Consider the following 21,311-nt stretch of genomic DNA (forward strand, 5'->3'; position numbering starts at 1 on the left):
GGTTAAGTCCTGGAGTCCAAAAGCCATAGAATCTGGAGTTCTAGAAAAGAAGGGGAAGAAGAGGGTCTCAGCTCCATGACAGAGGGGAAATTGCCTTTTTGTTATGTCTGGGCTTGGTCTACTGGGTGGTAGGTCTATCAGATGGTATCTAGCCACATTAAGAGTTGATCTTTCCCACTTGGCCCATTGACACCCCAGTCTCCTCTTGAAACACTCTCACAGACACATCCAGAAATAATGGTCTACCAGTTCTCTAGGTAATCCTTAATCCCGTCAAAATGACACCTAAAATTAACCATCACAGGGCTTTTGTTGATATGTCTGACTTCCCTGAAAGAGTTTCTGGCCAAGGAGTATTGTTTTCAATAGTAGTAGACTGCTAAAAATGTTTTTTAACAAGACAGTTTTATACTACTTTTAAAATGCTCTAGGCTATTTCCATTCTGAACTACTGAAGCACGCATTTAAGGTAAAGCAAAGTATATCTAACACATAACATTATTGAGAACAGAACGCTGAGGAAATGAGACACTTAGCATGTAAACATGTGTCTTTGGGATGAAACTTTCCTTTGTTTTAGGATGGACTGCTTGAGCAAATCTTTTTAGTAATACATTTGAAAGGCAAACACCTCTTCATTTTTCTCAGGAAAGCCAAGAACATAGGGTAATAATCTCAAATGCAAAAGCTTCAGAGTAAGATATTTTCTTTATAATAATGTAAATGTAGGGTAATGGCAAATTGATGAAAAAATTTCATCTAAATCTGGATTTAAACTATTCTTTGCCTGAAATGATTGTGTAAGTGGAGTTACATGTCTTTTTGACCAAGCAGTGTCCATTTGAGGGTTGGAACTATGGCAGAGAAAGGTCATGTAGTTATGGACTTTTCCCCTCTCAAGGCAAATGGAAGTCTGGAAGGTTGTAGATCAGCTTGACGCAGCACTAGATGAACTAGACCATTGGTGTCCTGCACAGGAACAATTCTGATCTGGGAAATGTTTAAGGACTCTAGGGATTATCCCAGGTGTCTTTGGGATGAAGTCAGCACTACCCTGAAGGAAATGAGTGCTCATATTCCTGCCATCCTGAGCTGGGAAAGGGAAGTGTCTTGGACTGGAAAGAGAAGGTAATACATCTCTCTTTGGAGCAAAGGGGGAATTAAACATGAAATCAGGAATGTTGAGGTATCTGAAAATTTCTGTGAATGGTGACTTCAATAGTTTGGAAATTTGATTCTCCAAACCTCATGTTGAAATTCAATCCCAGTGTTGCAGTTGGATCAAATGGGAGGTGTTCGGGTCAGGGAGTGGATCCCCCATAATTGGTGTAATGCTATTCTTGTGAGTGAGTCCTTATTCTCAGTTCCCACGAGAGTCGGTTGTTTTAAAGAACCTGGCACCTCCTCACCTCTCTCTCTTGCTTCTGATCTCTTGCTTTCTTTTTTGCCATGTAATCTCTGTGATCTCTGCACATGCCACTCCCCTTCCCTTCTGCAATGAGTGGAAACAGCCTGAGGCTCTCACCATATCCAGATGCCAGCTCCATGCTTCTTGTACAGCCTGCAGAACTGTGAGCCAAATAAATCCTTTTTCATAAATTACCCACCCTCAGGTATTGCTTTACAGCAACATAAAAATGGACTAATATAGGAGTGCAGCTGGCCCCTACTCTTATATGGAAAAGATTGGTGGGAATTGAACAGAGAGATTCAACTTGCGTTTGGGCTGTGGCTCTCAGGGTAACCACCTTTATTCATGGAATAGGTTGGCTTCTAGGCATATTCTGTTCTTTTTGATCCTTTAGTGAGGCCATAAGGGACAGCCCCTTCTAAGATGTGCTTTGGAGCATCAGTGGATGCTGCTATGTCCCTGTTTGGGGTCTATGTGGAACTGGGAAAGCGGACGGAGCCTGAGGTGGTGTGACTGGAGAGGCTGTGCACAGAGAAGAGCAATGGCCCAGGGAGAGCATCTGGCGGGTGGCCCAAGGCTCTGTGGAACCTGTCATCATTCCTCAGGTTTTCACTGCTATTCTTGGGGGAGTGACTCAATAAAAGATGAGACTTTCAGCTTTACAGTGAGGTAGGTCAGGGTATTGTCATCTGGGCATCAGAGAGAAGGTTGCCTTTGGAAAGCTGGAGAACTTGTGGAAATAGCTGAATTGCACATCCTTCAATGGTCGGCTTAGATATATTGGGTTGGTATAAAAGCGATTCAGGTTTTGAACCATGAATTTTATTTTATTGTTTATTTGTTTGTTTTTTTGAGACAGAGTCTCACTATGTCACCCTCGGTAGAGTGCCATGGCGTCACAGCTCACAGCAACTCAAACTCTCTTGCTTAAGCCATTCTCTTGCCTCAGCCTCCTGAATAGCTGGGACTACAGGCTACTGCCACAACACCTGGCTATTTTTTTGGTTGTAGCTGTCATTGTTGTTTGACTGGCCCAGGCTGGGTTCAAACCCGCCAGCTCCGGTGTATGTGGCTTTTGCCCTAGCCTCTGAGCTACAGGCACCGAGCCTGAACAATGAATTTTAAATCCTTATAACCAGGTTCAAATACATCTTAATTAATCAAAATGGGCACCATTACAATCAACACATTGTGGCCAAGAAGAAATAAGTTTGTTTCTTCCTGTAGTGTAAAAATCCATGCTTTGGGATTTAATGATCCCTTGGAAAGCATTTTCTGCTGGTTGTAAAAGTGTTTTACCTGCAAAAAGTTGTTGAGATGCTTGAAGAAGTGGAAGCCAGTTTACTAGAGGTCAGGTGAATATGGCAGATGAAGCAAAACTCTGTAGCCCAGTTCCTTCAACTTTTGAAGCGTTGGTTATGCGCTGTGGGATGGAGGGTTGCCGAGGAGAACTGGCCCTTTCTGTTGACCCGGGCTGGCTGCAGGTATTGCAGTTCTAGCTGCCTGTCATCAATTGGCTGAGCAGATTTCTCAGATGTGATGGTTTCACCAGGATTCAGAAAGCTGTAGTCGATCAGGCAACAGACCACTAAACAGTGACCATGCCATTTGTTTTGGTGCCAATTTGGTTTTGGGAAGGGCTTTGGAGGTTCTTCTCAGTCCAACCACTGAGCTGGTTGTCATGTGAAATCCAGTTTTCATTGCACATCGCAATCTGGTTGTTGCTTTTGCATAGAATAAAAGAAGATGACACTTCACAATGATGATTGTTCTGATTTTTGGTCAGTTCATGAGGCACCCACTTATCTAGCTTTTTTTTCTTTTTGTGCAGTTTTTGGCTGGGGCTGGGTTTGAACCTGTCACCTCCAGTACATGGGGCTGGCGCCCTACTCCTTTGAGGCACAGGTGCCGCCCTTTATCTAGTTTTTCTACCTTTCCAACTTGCTTATGATGCTGAATGACTGTAGAATTGTTGATGTTGAGTTTTTGGCAACCTCTCGTATAGTTGTCAGAGGACCAGCTTCCATGACTGCTCCCATTGGTCGTTGTCAACTTCCTATGCCCACCACTATGCTCCTCATCTTCAAGGCTCTCATCTCCTTTGCAAAACTTCTTGACTCACCACTGCACTGTGCGTTTGTTAGCAGTTCCCAGGGCAAACATGTTGTTGATGTTGGGAGTTGTCTCTGTTGTTTTATGACCCATTTTGAACTCAAGTAAGAATATCGCTTGAATTTGTTTTTTGTCTAACATCATTTCTGAAGTTCAAAATAAATATAAAATAAACAGTAAGCAATAAGTCTCTAGCCAAAAAACATTAAGTGAGAAATGTGCATTAAAATGACAACATAACCACATTATTAAGGATATGTTCCAGTATCAAATGGCAAATTTCAACATTGCAAAAACCATGATTACTTTTGTACCAATCTTCTTAAAGCCTTCTCAGCTTCACATCGGAGTTCAGTGTCTTTTTTAGTGTTCCTTTAGGCCCCAGGGGCTATTGTTTACAGAGTATATAGTAACAACTAACATTGTGCCAAACAGTAAGTTAAGTGCTTTACATGGATTATCTTGTTATTTTTTTTTTTTTTTTGAGACAGTTTCACTCTGTTGCCCTCAGTAGAGTGCTATGGCATCACAACTCACAGCAACCTCCAACTCTTGGGCACAAGTGATTCTCCTGCCTCAGGCCCCCGAGTAGCTGGGACTACAGGCGCCCACCACAATGCCCAGCTATTTTTTCTGTTGTTGCAGTTGTCATTGTTGTTTAGCAGGCCTGGGCCAGGTTCGAACCCGCCAGCCTCCGTGTATGTGGCTGGCATCATAATCACTGTGCCACGGTGATTATGGATCATCTTATTGATCACTTTGGCAATCATCATTCTTCAGCTGAGGACCCTGAAACTTAGAAAAATTATGTGATTTCTCTTAAATCCCACATTCAGCCCATTCATGGAGCCCATGCATGTAGGAATTAGAATGTATTCATTTTATTTCTCTGCTTGACCAGTTTTTTTGTTTGTTTGTTTGTTGCAGTTTTTTGGCCATGGCCAGGTTTGAACCTGCCACCTCTGGTATATGGGGCCGGCATCTTACTCCTTTGAACCACAGGCGCCACCCCAGACCAGTATGTTTTTCTTTTTAATGGTGCGGTTCCTTAGGATGGGCTCTATCTTTTATCTCTGTATCTCTATCTTTCAGTATAATGCCAGGCACCTAGTAAGTATTTGGCAAATGTTTGTAAAAAGGATGAATGACAGAGCCTCAGGGACAAAATTTTAAGACAACACACTGAAACTCTTATAAGAGTTTTTGACTGAATAAGATAAAGTACTCAACTCTGCTCTTGGCACATAATAATCACTCAATCAATGTTAGCTGTTATTATCATTATAGAAAATAAAGATATTTATTTTGAAGAATAATTATCCTTGCATAACAATGCATCATATACGTTAATTTTTCCTTCAAAATTTTCTCTGCTTTAATCATATTCTTACATATGATTCTAGAAAGAGGTGAGCATTTGGTTCTGTGCAGTATTTGAATGTATGGGAGTTAAATGTCATTTTTGATAGAGTTTTCCCTTGAAATTTGAACTGTGCTTGCTTGAAATATGAATACAGTTAAGTAGGAAAAAAGGCTGCTGCAAGTTCAATTTTTAAGCAATCTGCAGTGTAACAATGCGAGAATACAAATGACACTAAATGTAAAAGGATTTCTTATCACATGCGTCCAGCTACTGCAGCCTGAGGACAAAAGCCAGCTGACCAGATTAGAGGAATATTGTGATTATAATACAATGCAAACTCAGTTTTATCATTTTTGATATCCCATTATTCTTGCTACAAAAGTATCTAAATTGATTTCATGTCAAAAATTTTATAAATATAAAAAGTACTATGGTGCCTACTTAGGGTATTGGAATATTCTGATGTGGATGTCTTGGAGGAGGTAGATCAAGTCAATTATTATAATATTATTATTGTTATACTTATCCTTTACCCATTTGTGGCAGAGTCTGCTGCCACAGGCATTCTCTTTCCTTCTGAGGAACAGAATCCTGCATTTATATGGGACTTAGCCTCTCTTGCAACTAAGTGCTGGTGTGATTATTTCCTTGACAAGGTAGAAGAAGAAGTGTTGTGAATAACTTCAGGAAAATCTCCTTAGAAGGAAGAGAGTAGGCCCTTCTTTTCCCCTTCTTTCTTCCAGCTGCCTAGAATGTATATATGGTGACCAGAGCTCCAGAAGTCTTTCTGGGCCATGAGGTGACACAGGAATGGAAGCTATGAATGGAAAAACAATGTACAGGGTCTCTAACACCCTGGAGCCTTAATACTACCAATTTCTGGCCTTCTATTTTGTAAAAGAGATATCAACTTTCATCTTATTTCTACTGTTATGTTTAGGTTTTTCTGCTACATGTGGCCAAACCCAGTCTAGTAAATAAACCATTATTTTAAGACAGTATCAGAAACTTTTCAAGAACAATTTCTCTGTATTTCTCTTAGCATATTAAGGTACTTTCATTGTGTGGTGTTTTGTTTCTGTTCATGCTAGCTTCCTGGTCCTATATTCCTTCCTCCTTCGATACTCTTTACAATTTCCCATTAAGACATCAGTATTTTGAGGCCCCTTATTGCTATAGTACTGCTTTCAATTTCTCTGTAAGAATCTTGTAATTTCCTGAGTTATCTCTCTTATTCTCTGAATAGAGAATGAGGCCAAGAGGCCTCAGCATAAAATGACAGTTACATCAATTAATCCAGAGGCTTCTCATTAACTCAGAGGGCAGGAACTTGTGGGTACAACAGCTTATTTAATAGGATTTGTGGAGACTAATTTTTAGATAATGTTTCTATGATGATAGATTAGCAAACGCGGGCAGTCTTGACTTCAACCAAGCCTTTGATAGTCTCCAATAAGAAGTGCATACAGAGAGCTCCAACCAAGGAGTCTGTAGCTTCGACTCCCAGCTCTGACACCTATTAACTAGAAGAACCTGGAAAAGCTACCTAAAGTCCATGAGCCTCTGTTTCCTTATCTGTAAGATGAATTGTGATAATGATTAAATGAACTAATGCATGTGTAAAAAAAAAAATACAATTTTTTTTTTTTTTTTTTTGCAGTTATTGGCCAGGGCTGGGTTTGAACCCACTACCTGCAGCATATGGGGCTGGCGCCCTACTCCTTTGAGCCACAGGTGCCGCCCAACATTCTTGTTTTCGTTTATTTTTATTTTTTGGGAGTCATTGAAGATACAAAGAATTAGGTTACACTGATTGAATTTGTTAGATAAAGTCCCTCTTATACTTGTGTCCTGCCCCCAAGAGATGTGCCATACACTGTAGCCCCCCATCCCCCTCCCACCTCCCTTTCCCCACTACCTCCTCTCCTTTCCCCTGCCCCACCCTTTGTATTAGCTCATTTACTGCTCAATTAGAATTGAGCACACTGGATTCTCACTTCTCTGGTCTTATGATGCTTTACTAAGAAAAATGTGTTCCACCTCCACCCAGGTTAATACAAAAGATGTAAAGTCTCCATCTTTTTTAGTGGCTGAATACTATTCCATGGTATACATATACCACACACAGCTTGTTAATCCATTCCTGGGTTGGTGGGCATTTAGGTTGTTTCCACATTTTGGCGATTGTAAATTGAGCTGCAATAAACAGTCTAGTACAAGTGTCCTTATGATAAAAGGATTTTTTTTTCTTTTGGGTAGATGCCTAGTAATGGGATTGCAGGATCAAAAACATGAGCTTGGCACCCGTAGTGCAGTGGTTATGGCTCCAGCAACACACACCCAGGCTGGTGGGTTTGAACCCCTTCCGGGCCTGCTAAATAACAGTGACAACTGCAACAAAAAATAGCCAGGCTTTGTGGTGGGTGCCTGTAGTCTCAGCTACTTGGGAGGCTGGGCAAGAGAATTGCTTAAGCCCAAGAGTTTGAGGTTGCTGTGAGTTATGACACCACGGTCCTCTACTGAGGGCGACACAGTGAGACTCTGTCTCAAAAAAATAAATAAAATAAATAAAAACATGTTTTTGTTTTTAACTCTTCTGTTCTTTGCAAGTGTGAGGGAGTTTAGGCCAATGGAAAAAAATCTGGGTCAAGAACTAATATATACTTGCCTACTGTATATTTTGTATGATTTTGGCCAAATTATTTAATGTCTCTGAGCCTCAGTTTTCTTATCTATGAGATTAACAATAGTGTAGGCTTATAGGGCTGTTGTGAGAATTCTGTGAAGACCCCAAGACAGTACATGCTGCTCCAAAAGTGAAAAGTATTAGTATTCTCATGGTTGTTACTGTTATTACTTTTTCAGAGATAAATGGTAAACTATGGCATGCTGCCATTTAAAGTAGATACAGGCAATCTCCAGTTACAAACATCCAACTTACATAAAATGCACAATTAAGAACAGAGGGTATTACAGGTGATAGGTAAATGTACCAGTTCCAATTTACATACAAATTCAACTTAAGAACAAACCTACAGAACCTAGCTTATCAGTAACCAGGGGACTACCTGTAAGTGGATGGGTAGTTAAACGATACTATAGAAAGAATATCAATTACTAGCTTGATATCAACCTAAAGGAACATATTGGGTAAAATCCTCAAGGTTCAGCTAATACTTTTATTAATGCCACATGTGAAGATCAAGTTTGCTTACTGTATTTGATGATAACACAAAGTTGGGAATAAAGGAACTATGAATGCAATATAATGGAAATGACATGGAGTTCAATGACTTTGGCTTTGAATCCCAATATTCATTCAGGTGATGATTCAGTTTCCTCCTCTGTAAAATGGTAATAGCTCCAGCAAAATACCAGGCAGATGCATTGCATATGAGCAAATGTTTTTAAAGGTCTCATGTAATTCATGACTTATTCTGAAAAACAATGATGGGCTTGCTTGTTTACAATCTAAAGTAGTCGTCAGAAGTGGCAATAATATAAACATTATTCATAAGCTACAAAATTACATAATTATTGATAATTTCTTTTAAAAATAGAGAATTTGAATTATATCAAATTTTATGCACAAAATGTTTCTTTATTATAATTTTCAATTCATGTACTTAAAATGTGCATAAAATGCAAGCAAATGAATTAACTTAGGCTGCCACTCAGGAGACAGCTGCATTTTGGGGATTCTGAGGCTAGTCTGAATCACTGGGAAGACTTAAAAGCAATTTCACCAAAACTTAATGGTTGTGACAGAAAAGAGGAGGCGGAGCAAGATGGCAGCCGAGTAACAGCTTCCTTGCATCTGGGCACCGTGAGTCTGGGGAGATAGGACTCCAGGCATCTCTGGCTGGTGGGATCTGCCTATCATCACCCCTGAGAGGATACAGGGAGTCAGCGAGAGACTTCTGGACCCCAAGAGGAGGATTAAAACAGTGGAAAACTGCCAAGTGGTCGTGTGTGTTCAATCCGTCTAAACCCGCCCGCAACTGTAAGTTCAGTAGCAGTGACTCTGCAAACCAGAAAGGCCTTACCTGTGAACTGTTTTGGTGTCTTTGGACTTGGCACTCAGCTGAACTGCCTTGGGGAGAGCCTGAGCAGGAGTGCGGAGAACTTTGGCCTTTGTCTAGGGCCCCAGTCTGAGCCGCTGAGCCAGACGGAGCTAATAGTGTTTGGCTCTGGGTCACAGGCAGCCATTGTGAGCGATCTGCCCTGGCAAACTCCGCCCTCAGGGTTGCAGAGCTAAAATTGGGTGGGAGCTGGTAACCCAGCGACCAAATAGCCTAAGGGCGGGGTCTGAGCCGCCTTGCAGCCCTAACCCTCGGAGGCAGAGGGAGACCAGTTTTGGCACACAGGGTAAGTGGATAGCCACTTCAGCAGTGATTCCAGCGACAAGCACTTCCCTGGGAAAGCTTCTGCTCAGCAAGTGAACAAGTTCAAAGTGCCTTTTAAGTGGGCTGAAGAGAGATTTAGGGTTTGAGAAACTAGCAGCCTCCAGTCGTATCAGAACTGTGATTAACATCTCATACCCCAGAAGACCACGTGTTGCCCAGACAATATTCAATAACATATACATACTGCTTTGTTTTTGGTTGTGTTTTTTTTTTTTGGTTTGGTTGTTTTTTTTGTTCATTGTGATGTTGTTGATGTTGTTTTGTTTTTTAAGTTCAACCTTTTCCATACAGATCCTTTTTCTTCCTCAGTTTTTCTAGTTTAATTATAATTTCCCATTGCTGCCTATTTCAATAATTGGAACTTCATTTTTGTTTGTGTTTCTACTGCTATATTTGGTTTTCCACCCAATTTTATCCCGTAAAGTTTTCTGTTTGCTTGTTTTGGTTTGATTTATAGCATTTTTGTCTTTCCTCTCTACTTGGTGGAGGTGGGGTACTGTGTCTGATCAGGTTAGCAAAGAGCTGCTGACCTCAAGGGAACCGCCCAACTGGGCACCCCCAGAAGGTGGTTTTTTTTTTTAAGGTTGTATCAAAGTACCCTACTGTACACCTATATTGCTCTGTCCCCCTCTTTCTGTGCCTCTCTTCTTTTTGTCAATATTCCTTTTACCCACCCCCTCTCCTTTCTCTATTTTTCTTTTTTTTTCTTATCACTCGGTCCTCCTTTCTTTCATCCCTTTTTTGCTCTTCAACCTTCTCACCCTTCTGGTCTTGTAACCCTTAGTCCACAGGCATGAGAACTTAAAGAGCAAGAGGAAGTGAAAGGAAAATTAGGGCAAGGAAACAGATAAAAGAAATCACTCATGAGGAAGAATCAGCAGAAAACTCCAGGCAACATGAAGAACCAGTCCAGAACAACCCTGCCAAGGGACCATGAGGTAGCTACTGCAGAGGATTCCACCTATACAGAAATGTTAGGAATGACAGAAAGGGAATTTAGAATACACATGTTGAAAACAATGAAAGAAATGATGGAAACAATGAAGGAAACTGCTAATAAAGTGGAAAATAACCAAAAGGAAATCCAAAAACAGAATCAAAGAAGAGATGAACGATATGAAGAATATAAAAAGGATATAGCAGAGCTGAAGGAACTGAAACAGTCAATTAGGGAACTTAAAGATGCAATGGAAAATATCAGCAACAGGTTAGACCATGCAGAAGAAAGAATTTCAGAGGTACAAGACAAAGTTTTTGAGATAACTCAGATAGTAAAAGAGGCAGAAAAGAAGAGAGAGAAAGCAGAACGTTCACTGTCAGAATTATGGGACTTTATGAAGCATTCCAACATACGAGTTATAGGAATTCCAGAAGGGGAAGAAGAATGCCCCAGAGGAATGGAAGCCATACTAGAGAATATTATAAAAGAAAATTTCCCAAATATCAGCAAAGATTCTGACACACTGCTTTCAGAGGGCTATCGGACCCCAGGCCGCCTCAACTCTAACCGAGCTTCTCCAAGACACATTGTGATGAACCTGTCCAAAGTCAAGACAAAAGAAAAGATTCTGCAAGCTGCCAGGAGTAAGCACCAGTTGACCTACAGGGGCAAATCCATCAGAGTGACTGCAGACTTCTCTAATGAAACTTTCCAAGCAAGAAGACAATGGTCATCTACCTTTAATCTACTTAAACAGAACAATTTCCAGCCCAGAATTCTGTACCCTGCTAAGCTAAGCTTCAAAACTGACGGAGAAATCAAATCATTTATGGATATACAAACATTGAGGAAATTCGCCACAACAAGACCAGCTCTACAGGAAATACTTCAACCTGTTCTGCACACTGACCACCACAATGGATCAGCAGCAAAGTAAGAACTCAGAAATTAAAGGACAGAACCTAACCTCCACACTGATGCAAAAGATAAAACTAAGCAATGGACTCTCACCAAATAAGACGAATAGAATACTACCACACTTATCAATTATCTCAATAAATGTTAATGGCTTGAATTCCCCACTGAAGAGATACAGGTGGTTGACTGGATTAAAAAACACAAGCCATCCATTTGCTGTCTGCAAGAAACACACTTGGCTTCAAAAGACAAATTCAAGCTCCGAGTCAAGGGTTGGAAGACAATTTTTCAGGCAAATGGAATTCAGAAGAAAAGAGGAGTTGCAATCTTATTTTCAGATACATGTGGATTTAAAGCAACTAAAGTCAAAAAAGACAAAGATGGTCACTTTATATTGGTCAAGGGAAAAATACAACAAGAAGATGTTTCAATTCTAAATATTTATGCACCCAATTTAAATGCTCCCAGATTCTTGAAACAGACCTTACTCAGTCTGAGCAATATGATATCTGATAATACCATCATAACAGGGGACCTTAACACTCCTCTTACAGAGCTGGACAGATCCTCTAAACAGAAATTAAACAAGGATATAAGAGATTTAAATGAGACCCTAGAACAACTGTGCTTGACAGACGCATATAGAACACTGCACCCCAAAGATAAAGAATATACATTCTTCTCATCACCCCATGGAACATTCTCCAAAATTGATCATATCCTGGGACACAAAACAAATATCAACAGAATCAAAAGAATTGAAATTTTACCTTGTATCTTCTCAGACCGTAAGGCACTAAAGGTAGAACTCAACTCTAACAAAAATGCTCAACCCCACCCAAAGGCATGGAAATTAAACAATCTTCTGTTGAATAACAGATGGGTGCAGGAAGAAATAAAACAGGAAATCATTAACTTCCTTGAGCATAACAACAATGAAGACACAAGCTACCAAAACCTGTGGGATACTGCAAAAGCAGTTTTGAGAGGAAAATTCATTGCTTTAGATGCCTACATTCGAAAAACAGAAAGAGAGCACATCAACAATCTCACAAGAGATCTTATGGAATTGGAAAAAGAAGAACAATCTAAGCCTAAACTCAGTAGAAGAAAAGAAATATCCAAAATCAAATCAGAGATCAATGAAATTGAAAACAAAAGAATCATTCAGAAAATTAATGAAACTAACATTTTACAACCACCTAATCTTTGATAAACCAAACAAGAACATACCTTGGGGGAAAGACTCCCTATTCAATAAATGGTGTTGGGAGAACTGGATGTCTACATGTAAAAGACTGAAACTGGACCCACACCTTTCCCCACTCACAAAAATTGACTCAAGATGGATAAAGGACTTAAACTTAAGGCATGAAACAATAAAAATCCTCCAAGAAAGCATAGGAAAAACACTGGAAGATATTGGCCTGGGGAAAGACTTCATGAAGAAGACTGCCATGGCAAATGCAACAACAACAAAAATAAACAAATGGAACTTCATTAAACTGAAAAGCTTCTGTACAGCTAAGGAGACAATAACCAAAGCAAAGAGACAACCTACACAATGCGAAAGGATATTTGCATATTTTCAATCAGACAAAAGCTTGATAACTAGGATCTATAGAGAACTCAAATTAATCCACAAGAAAAAAGCCAACAATCCCATATATCAATGGGCAAGAGACATGAATAGAACTTTCTCTAAAGATGACAGACGAATGGCTAACAAACACATGAAAAAATGTTCATCATCTCTATATATTAGAGAAATGCAAATCAAAACAACCCTGAGATATCATCTAACCCCAGTGAGAATGGCCCACATCACAAAATCTCAAAACTACAGATGCTGGCGTGGATGTGGAGAGAAGGGAACACTTTTACACTGCTGGTGGCACTGCAAACCTTTTTGGAAGGAAGTATGGAGAAACCTCAAAGCACTCAAGCTAGACCTCCCATTTGATCCCGCAATCCCATTACTGGGCATCTACCCAGAAGGAAAAAATCCTTTTATCATAAGGACACTTGTACTAGACTGTTTATTGCAGCTCAATTTACAATCGCCAAAATGTGGAAACAGCCTAAATGCCCACCAACCCAGGAATGGATTAACAAGCTGTGGTATATGTATACCATGGAATACTATTCAGCCATTAAAAAAAATGGAGACTTTACATCCTTCGTATTAACCTGGATGGACGTGGAAGACATTATTCTTAGTAAAGCATCACAAGAATGGAGAAGCATGAATCCTATGTACTCAATCTTGATATGAGGACAATTAATGACAATTATGGTTATGGGGGGGGAAGCAGAAAGAGGGAAGGAGGGAGGGGGGTGGGGCCTTGGTGTGTGTCACACTTTATGGGGTCAAGACATGATTGCAAGAGGGACTTTACCTAACAATTGTAATCAGTGTAACCTGGCTTATTGTACCCTCAATGAATCCCCAACAATAAAAAAAAAAAAAGGTAAAAATAAATAAATAAATAAATTAATTAATTAAAAAAAAAAAACTTAATGGTTGTGCCAAAAAGATCAGGGTTGAAAGAGCTAAAAATAAAAATCCTTCGTCTCTCACCCCTGTCTCTGAGACAATGGTCTCCTGCTGGTGTTGGGAGAAAAGCTGGCTGGAGCAGACTAGATAAGCTAGATTTATGTAATAAGCTGGATAAAGCTAGACTTTGAAGCCATACTGGGTACCTGTTATTTTCTTGTCTGTCATTCAGACTACAGGCTGGTTCTGTATGCAGATATCTACCAACACTGGCCATCTCAAACACATTTTCAGCCTCACCTGACTTCTCAAGCCTCAGGTTTGGCTTTGCCACAGTTACCATGGCAAAGAATTCTATGTGAATCCATGCATTTCTCTCTTTTTATTTTTTGTAGAGACAGGGTCTCACTTTATGGCCCTCGGTAGAGTGCCGTGGCCTCACACAGCTCACAGCAATCTCCAACTCCTGGGCTTAAGCGATTCTCTTGCCTCAGCCTCCCGAGTAGCTGGGACTACAGGCGCCCACCACAACGCCCGGCTATTTTTTGGTTGCAGTTTGGCCGGGGCCGGGTTTGAACCCGCCACCCTCGGTATATGGGGCCGGCGCCTTACCGACTGAAGCATAGGCGCCGCCCCCATGCATTTCTCTTATCAAAGGCTAATGCTCAGGGTGTCCGGCTCCTGCTACCATTTCCTGATTTGTATGATGTCCTATGCCACCAGACATGGGAAACGGTTTTCCTAGTGGCCACTGAAAGGGCCACCTCCTGGATGTTCGGGGGAATAAACTTCTTCGTGAGCAAACTTTGATCAGTAGGAATTAACAGTCGGGATGGAGCTAGCAAATAAATTCCCTCTTATTTCTTCCCCACGGACTGGTCTGAGTCATGAATTTTCCACACAGCCTGTCCAGACATGTCCTGCAGGGCCAAGTGGGAGCACTGGTCAAGTATTGCTTGTTGTGGATCAGTAGCCAGTGTGGTCAGTGCCTGACTCTGCATCGCTCCTATCCTCCACTGCTACCTCCGTTATCTTTTACTCCTTTCTTGTTGCCTTGGGATTACACTTGGGAATAAAGTCTTGCCTCAGACTCATTTTCCTAGAGAACTCAGACTAAATCACTAACTATGGGCAACGAATTGCTCTGGCACTGGATCCACACCTAAAAGCTGTAATTTAGGACAAGAGACAGATACATGACGTGTGAACCACAATACAAAGAGCCACACTGACATAAGAGCATAATGACAACTCACTATCTTTGAGAGCCGCTAAACTTTGAGTGGTTATCTCTAGTTCTGGCCATTGCTTTCTGTGCTAATTATTTGAAACATTTGGATATGCTTATAAATGTTGCAGTGGGTCCTCTGAAATTTATGTAAGCATGTCATCTCATTTGGAGGCCAGTATTTCCCTTGGAGTTTCAATAAAATATTTTAAATATGTTCATGTTTCTATAGGCTTTTTACCTTAGAAAATATACTACTCAGTTTTTCTTTAATAATGACAACATTTTATCATAGTTCTCTGTTCCTAAAATCAAATTACTGTCAGATTTCTTTTTTTCTTCACTCTTGATTCAGATAATTGAGTGTAATGATGTTTACCCAGAGATATTGTCTGGACTTTTTTTTTTTTTGCCTGCTTTATGAAATTAACTTAGTGAACCTTGCAGCCTCGCTAGCCACCTGTATGGTACTGTAGTGGGTGTTAGGTCATAGACCTGAATATTTTTGACCATTATTGTCTCTACGTGGAGACAAAAATATGACTGAATTTGAAAAGTGCCAGAAATTTGCTTTAATTCACTAAAGGTAGAAGATATTATCCGTTGTGGGGGCAGGTTTTGTTTTGGGGGGATTACTTTGGTGAGTTGTCTTGTTCATGTGGGTATAAATTAATGGGTTAAATATTGCTGCTTAACAAATTATCCTAAAACTTGCAACAAGAATACTAATTTATTACTTCAGAAAGTTCCCGAGGGTTGGCTGGGCACCTGTAGCTCAGTAGTTAGGGTGCTGGCCACATTCTCCGAGGCTGGTGGGTTTGAGCCCAGCCTGGGCCTGCTAAACAAACAAACGAAAAAAAAGTAGTTGAGCATTGTGGCGGGCTCCTGTAGTTCCAGCTACTAGGGAGGCTGAGGCAAGAGAATCACTTGATCCCAAGAGTTTGAGGTTACTGTGAGCTACGATGCCTTGGCACTCTACGAAAGGCACTCTACGAAAGGTGACTCTGTCTCAATGAAAAAAAAAGAAACAAAGTTCCCAAGAGTCATTAATTCAGGAATAACTTAGTTGGGGTTGGGGTGGGGTTTCTGGAACAGTCTTTCATGAGTTTGCAGTTCAGATGTTGGCTAGGGCTGCATTCTTCAGAAGGCTTGACTGGGGCCGGAAGGTGCATTTCCAAAGTGGCTCACTCAGAGGGTAAGCAGCAAGTTGACGCTGACTGCCCTCAGTTCCTTGCCACTTGGATCTTTCCTTAGGGCTGCTTTGGTATTCTCATAATTTGGTAGCTCGTTTCCCCAGAGTGAGTGATCCAAGAGAAAGCAAGGAGGACATGGCAATGTTGTTTTATGACATATCCTTAAAATCAGAAGTTTTTCTTTGTAAATGTTTTTTAGTGGTTGCCCTAGAGTTTGCTGTTTACATTTACAAGGAATCCAAGTCCACATTCAAAAACACCATACTGCTTCACAGGTAGTGCAGGCACTTTATCATAAAAAGTTCTATTTCTCCCTCCTATCCCTTGCATCATTGCTTTCATTCATTGAACTTATAGACGGACATAAGCCAGCATGTGCACACACCCCCACACAGGGATTCATAATCAAATGCAGTGCTCCACTCTTATCCTCAGGGGTTATATTCCGAGACCCCAGGCATGTGAAAACTGCAGATGGGTGCTGATAGTACTGACGGCTGTAAATGAAACACATTCTTTTTCATGTCTTCCATTCACAAATTTAAGGTTGTTTCCATCAACTAAGCACTTCTCATCATACACTGTGGCCATAACTTTTATAGTTTGAGTATGACAGCAAAACTAGCGTAGATTCCTTTTCCCTTCGTCACAATTTCGTGGGTATAAGATTTGCTCTTACCAGAGATTTTAGCAATGTCAGCAAATGATTTTTTTTCCTGCCTTACTAAGTTGAGAACTTTCACCTTTTCATTTATAGAAAGTGCTTGATGGCTTCTCTTTGGCATACCTGAATTGCCAGCATCACTACTCTGGCACTTTGGGGCCACTGTTAGGTAAAAGAAGGGTGTCTTGAACACAAGCACTGTGACACCTTGACAGTTGATCTGACAACCCAGATGCTACTAGGTGACTGACTAATGGGCATGTCATATATACAATGGAAATATGCAGGACAAAGGGAGGATTTATACCCCAGCAGGATGATGTGAGATTTCATTGGCTACTTAGAATAACAAGTAATTTAAAACTTATGAATTGTTTATTTCTGAAATTTTCCATTTCATATTTTAGAACCTCACTTGATGATGTGTCACTGACAGTGTGGAAAGTGAAACTGCAGATAAGTGGGGACTACTCAATATAGTTGCCTTTTTTTTTTTTTAAATAAATTCTTACCTGCTAGATCAGTTAAAATAAGAAAAAATAAAAGTTTTACTTCTTCTTGCTTACTCTTTACCTTCTATGGCAACACGTTTCTTCCTGAGAAAGTCTTTATTTTTCCTTCACTTTTGTAGAGATAATTTCACAGAATCCTAAGCTGATGTTTTTTTTTTTTCTCTCAACACTTAATAATTCACTCCAATCTCTTCTCGTTTGCATGGTTTCAGAGAAGCTGGAAATAATTCTTATTTTTGCTTCTGTAGAAGGAAGGTGTTTTCTCCCACTCGCTTCTGTCAGGATTTTTTGTTCATCTTTGATTTTCTGTAGTTTGAATATGCCGGGGTGTAGCTTTTGGGCATTTATCCTGCTTGCTGTTCTGTGATCCTCTAGGCTGGATGGCTTGGTGTCTGACATTCATTTGGGGGAAGTTGCCAGTCATAATTGTTTCAAATATTTCTTCTCTTTCTTCCTTGCTCCTCCGTCTCATATTCTCAGTACTTGTATGTTATACCTTTTATAGTTGTCCCATAGCTCTTGAATATTCTGGACTTCTTTTTTCAGTCTTTGTTCTCTTTGCTTTTCTGTTTTGGCAGTTTCTATTGAGATATCCTCAAGCCCAGAGATTCCCTTCTCAGTTCTGTCCAGTCTTCGTGTTAAAGGTGTTCTTTAATTCTGCTAGTGTTTTTGATCTCTAGCATTTCTTGTGAGTTCTTTCTTAGAATTTTCCTCTTTCTGCTTATATTGCCCATCTGTTCTTGCATGCTGTCTACTTTACTCATTATAGCCCTTAGCATATTATTCATAGGTTTTAAATTCCTAATATGGTAATGCCAACATCCCTGCCATATTTGAGTCAGGTGCTGGTACAGAAGCTACTTCTTCAACCCACACTTTTTTTTTTTTTTTTTTTGACATAGTGTCACTCTATTGCCCTGGATAGAGTGCTGTGGTGTCATAGCTCATGGCAACCTCAGACTCTTTGGCTTAGGTGATCCTCTTGCCTCAGCTTCCCAAGTAGCTGGGACTACAGGTGCCCACCACAATGCTCAGCTAGTTTTTCTATTTTTAGTAGAGACAGGGTCTCACTCTTGCTCAGGCCTGTCAAGTAGTCCACCTGGCTCGGCCTCCCGGAGTGTTGGGATTATAGGCATGAGCCACTGTGCCCGGCCTTGAACTGCATGTTTTACCTCTTAGGATGCCTTGTAAATTTTTCTTGATAGCCAGACATGATGCACTGGGTAAAGGAAGCTTCCGCAATACTGTAATAGGCCTTCAGTGATGGGGGTAGGGTAGGGGGGTAAGGTGAGGGGGGAGGGGAAGCGGCAACTGGGTCTCAGTCTCTTAGTGAGCCTGTGCCTCTGGACAGGGAGCGCTTTTCAGCTTTCCCTTCCCAGGTGGGAAGCATGACTAGAGGGGCTGGAGTTGGGTGTTTTTCTTCTCTCCTGTGGAAAGCTAGAGGCAGCTGGAGTCGGACACTTACTTGCCCCCAGGTCATTTAGGCTCTGGTCAAACCTCCGCAGACTAGGAGGCTCTGATGAGTTAAGAAGACCAGAATGCTCTGGAATGTTTCAAATGTTTCCTTTTCCTCTCCCCTTGTGGGAAGGACAAAGGGATTTTCCTTTGAGAGAATCAGGTAGAGCTTCTGGAGGTAAAACTCATTCAAGTGTGCCACACTAACCCCCATGACTATCTTTGGAGTTTTTATCCATCAGACTCGTCCAGACTGTCCCTCCAGCAATCTGTCAATTACAGCTTAAATTCTTCTACCCTGCATTGGTTCTCACACAGGGTTTTGCTCCCGCAAGTTACAATTCTCTGTTTATTCCCGGCTGTCTAATTTTAGAGGCAGCAATTTGCCTGGTGACCTCACTTCTCTATGAATCTAAGGAGAGTTGTTGATTTCTCAGTTTATCTTGCTTTTTACTTGTTAGAACTTTTAGGCTTCTTACATGCTGGATCGGAAATTGGGAGGCTAAGATTTCTTTTTCATGAGCTTTTAACTGATGAATTTAATTTCTTTCATGGTTATAGGAGTAATGTGGTTACCTGTTTAATGTGCTGGTTTTGAGTTTATTTTGCTCTTCTTTTTCTAATTTCTTGAGGTAGGAACAGTTTGTTAATTTGAGCCACTTCCTCTTTTCAAATGTTAACATTAGAAAGTTCTATATGTTTCTCAGCATTGCTTTAAATACATGCCACATATTTGGTACGTTGTAACTTCCATCGCATTGAAATTCTTTTTAAAAAAATATCCTGTGAAACTACGTTTAAAAGTGTTAAGTTTCAAGTGTTTAGAATTTTTTCTCTTATCTTTGTTATTGATTTCTGGTTTGATTCTGTTATGCTTTGAAAACATATTCTAGGCCAGGCACTGTGGCTCATGCCTTGTAATCCTAGCACTTTGGGAGGCTGAGGAGGCAGGCCAAGAGTCCCAGACCGGCCTGAGCAACACGATAGACCAGTCTCTACAGAAAATAGAAAAATTAGCTGGGGGGACTCATGCCTGTAGTCCCAGCTACTCTGGAGGCTGAAGCGAGAGTGTCCCTTGAGCCTGGAAATTTGAGGTTGTGATCAGGTTGTGGTCACAGTACAGTAGTACCCTACCTGGCAGCAGAGTGAGACCCTGTTCAAAATAAAATAAAACTAACATACTCCAGGTGATTTTAATTTTAAGAAATTTATTGGTAGGTTTTATAGCCTAAGAAATGGTTTATCTTCATGAATGTCCCTGGGCACTTAAAAAAAGTGTGTATATCCTGCTGTCATCAGGTAGAATGTTTTATATGTCATTTAGATACTATTGGTTAATTACATTGTTCCATTATTCTATATCCTTGATTGTTTTCTATCAGTTTTTTTAGTTTCTGAATAATCAAAAACTGTTTAGGCTGGGCATGGTAGTTCATGCCTGTTATCCTAACACTTTGGGAGGCTGAAGCAAGAGGATCATTGAGGTCAGGAGTTCAAAGCCCACCTGAGCAACACAGTGGGATCTTGTCTCTAAAAGAAAGAAAAAAATTAGCTGGGTATAGTGTTTCAGCTACTTGGGAGTCTCAGACGGGAGGTGCCTGACCCCAGGAACTTGAGGTTGCAGTGAGCTATGATAACTGCGCTACTCTCTAGCCCTTGGCAACAGAATGAGACCTTGTCTCAGATAAAAACAAAACAAAACTCTTTAGTTTAAAAAGAGGCTTTGGAAGAATCATCATCCCCAATAAGGCTCAAATTTAAAGCAATGCTTGCTTCCTTTCCTTCTAGGAATTGCTCTGTTATTTCCAAACTTGGGCTAGAATCAATCAGTGGTCATTTTCCTTTTGCTAACAAACCAAATTATTTTCCAGACTCTGGAAGTTTAGTCAGTTGTGAATGCAACTGATTAAACTTCCAACCTGGCCTATATTTATAGGCTGCTATTTTCTCCCCATATATTTACATAGTCTGCTAGTTTTCCCCCATCCTGCCAAATGTCTTCTAAAACAATCAGCTGTCAGACACGAGAAAATCTGTTAATGCATGATATGTTGCACAGCACGGAGTTATAATAAGTGATCTTGAGTATTATAAATTCAAGCTGTTCTCTTCTATCTGAACTTTAACCAAGTGATGATAATCTGCCCAAGGCCATTTGACTTTTACCAGATTCCCTGCACTTTGAGCACTCCTGTGGTACTCCTTGTGGCACCATTTAAAATTATCTTGAATTTCCTACTGTCTAGATATTGTACACGGAAGTGCTAAGTAACCTGTGCTTAATGTCTTGGATCCACCCATTAAGTCTCCTGAGCCAGAGCCCTGGGAATCCCTAATTGTCTGTTTCCCTGTTACTGCACACGTTGCACATAGCACCTACATATTCTGCCTCCCAGATAGCTTCCAAATTTATCCCTTCCTCTTTATCTCCACTGCCACGGCCTTGGTTCAGGCCCTTATCATGTTTTACCTGGATAATTACTCTGCTTTAATTCATTTTCTATGTTACTGCTTTCAGAATAATCTAATTCAAGGTATAAGTTAGGCCACACATTTTTGCCTACTCCTCTGACCTCATTTCCACCATCCCTTCTCCTATGCTTATTGGCAGC

Source organism: Nycticebus coucang, chromosome 1, assembly GCF_027406575.1.
Source record: "Nycticebus coucang isolate mNycCou1 chromosome 1, mNycCou1.pri, whole genome shotgun sequence".
NCBI classification, from domain to species: Eukaryota; Metazoa; Chordata; class Mammalia; order Primates; family Lorisidae; genus Nycticebus; species Nycticebus coucang.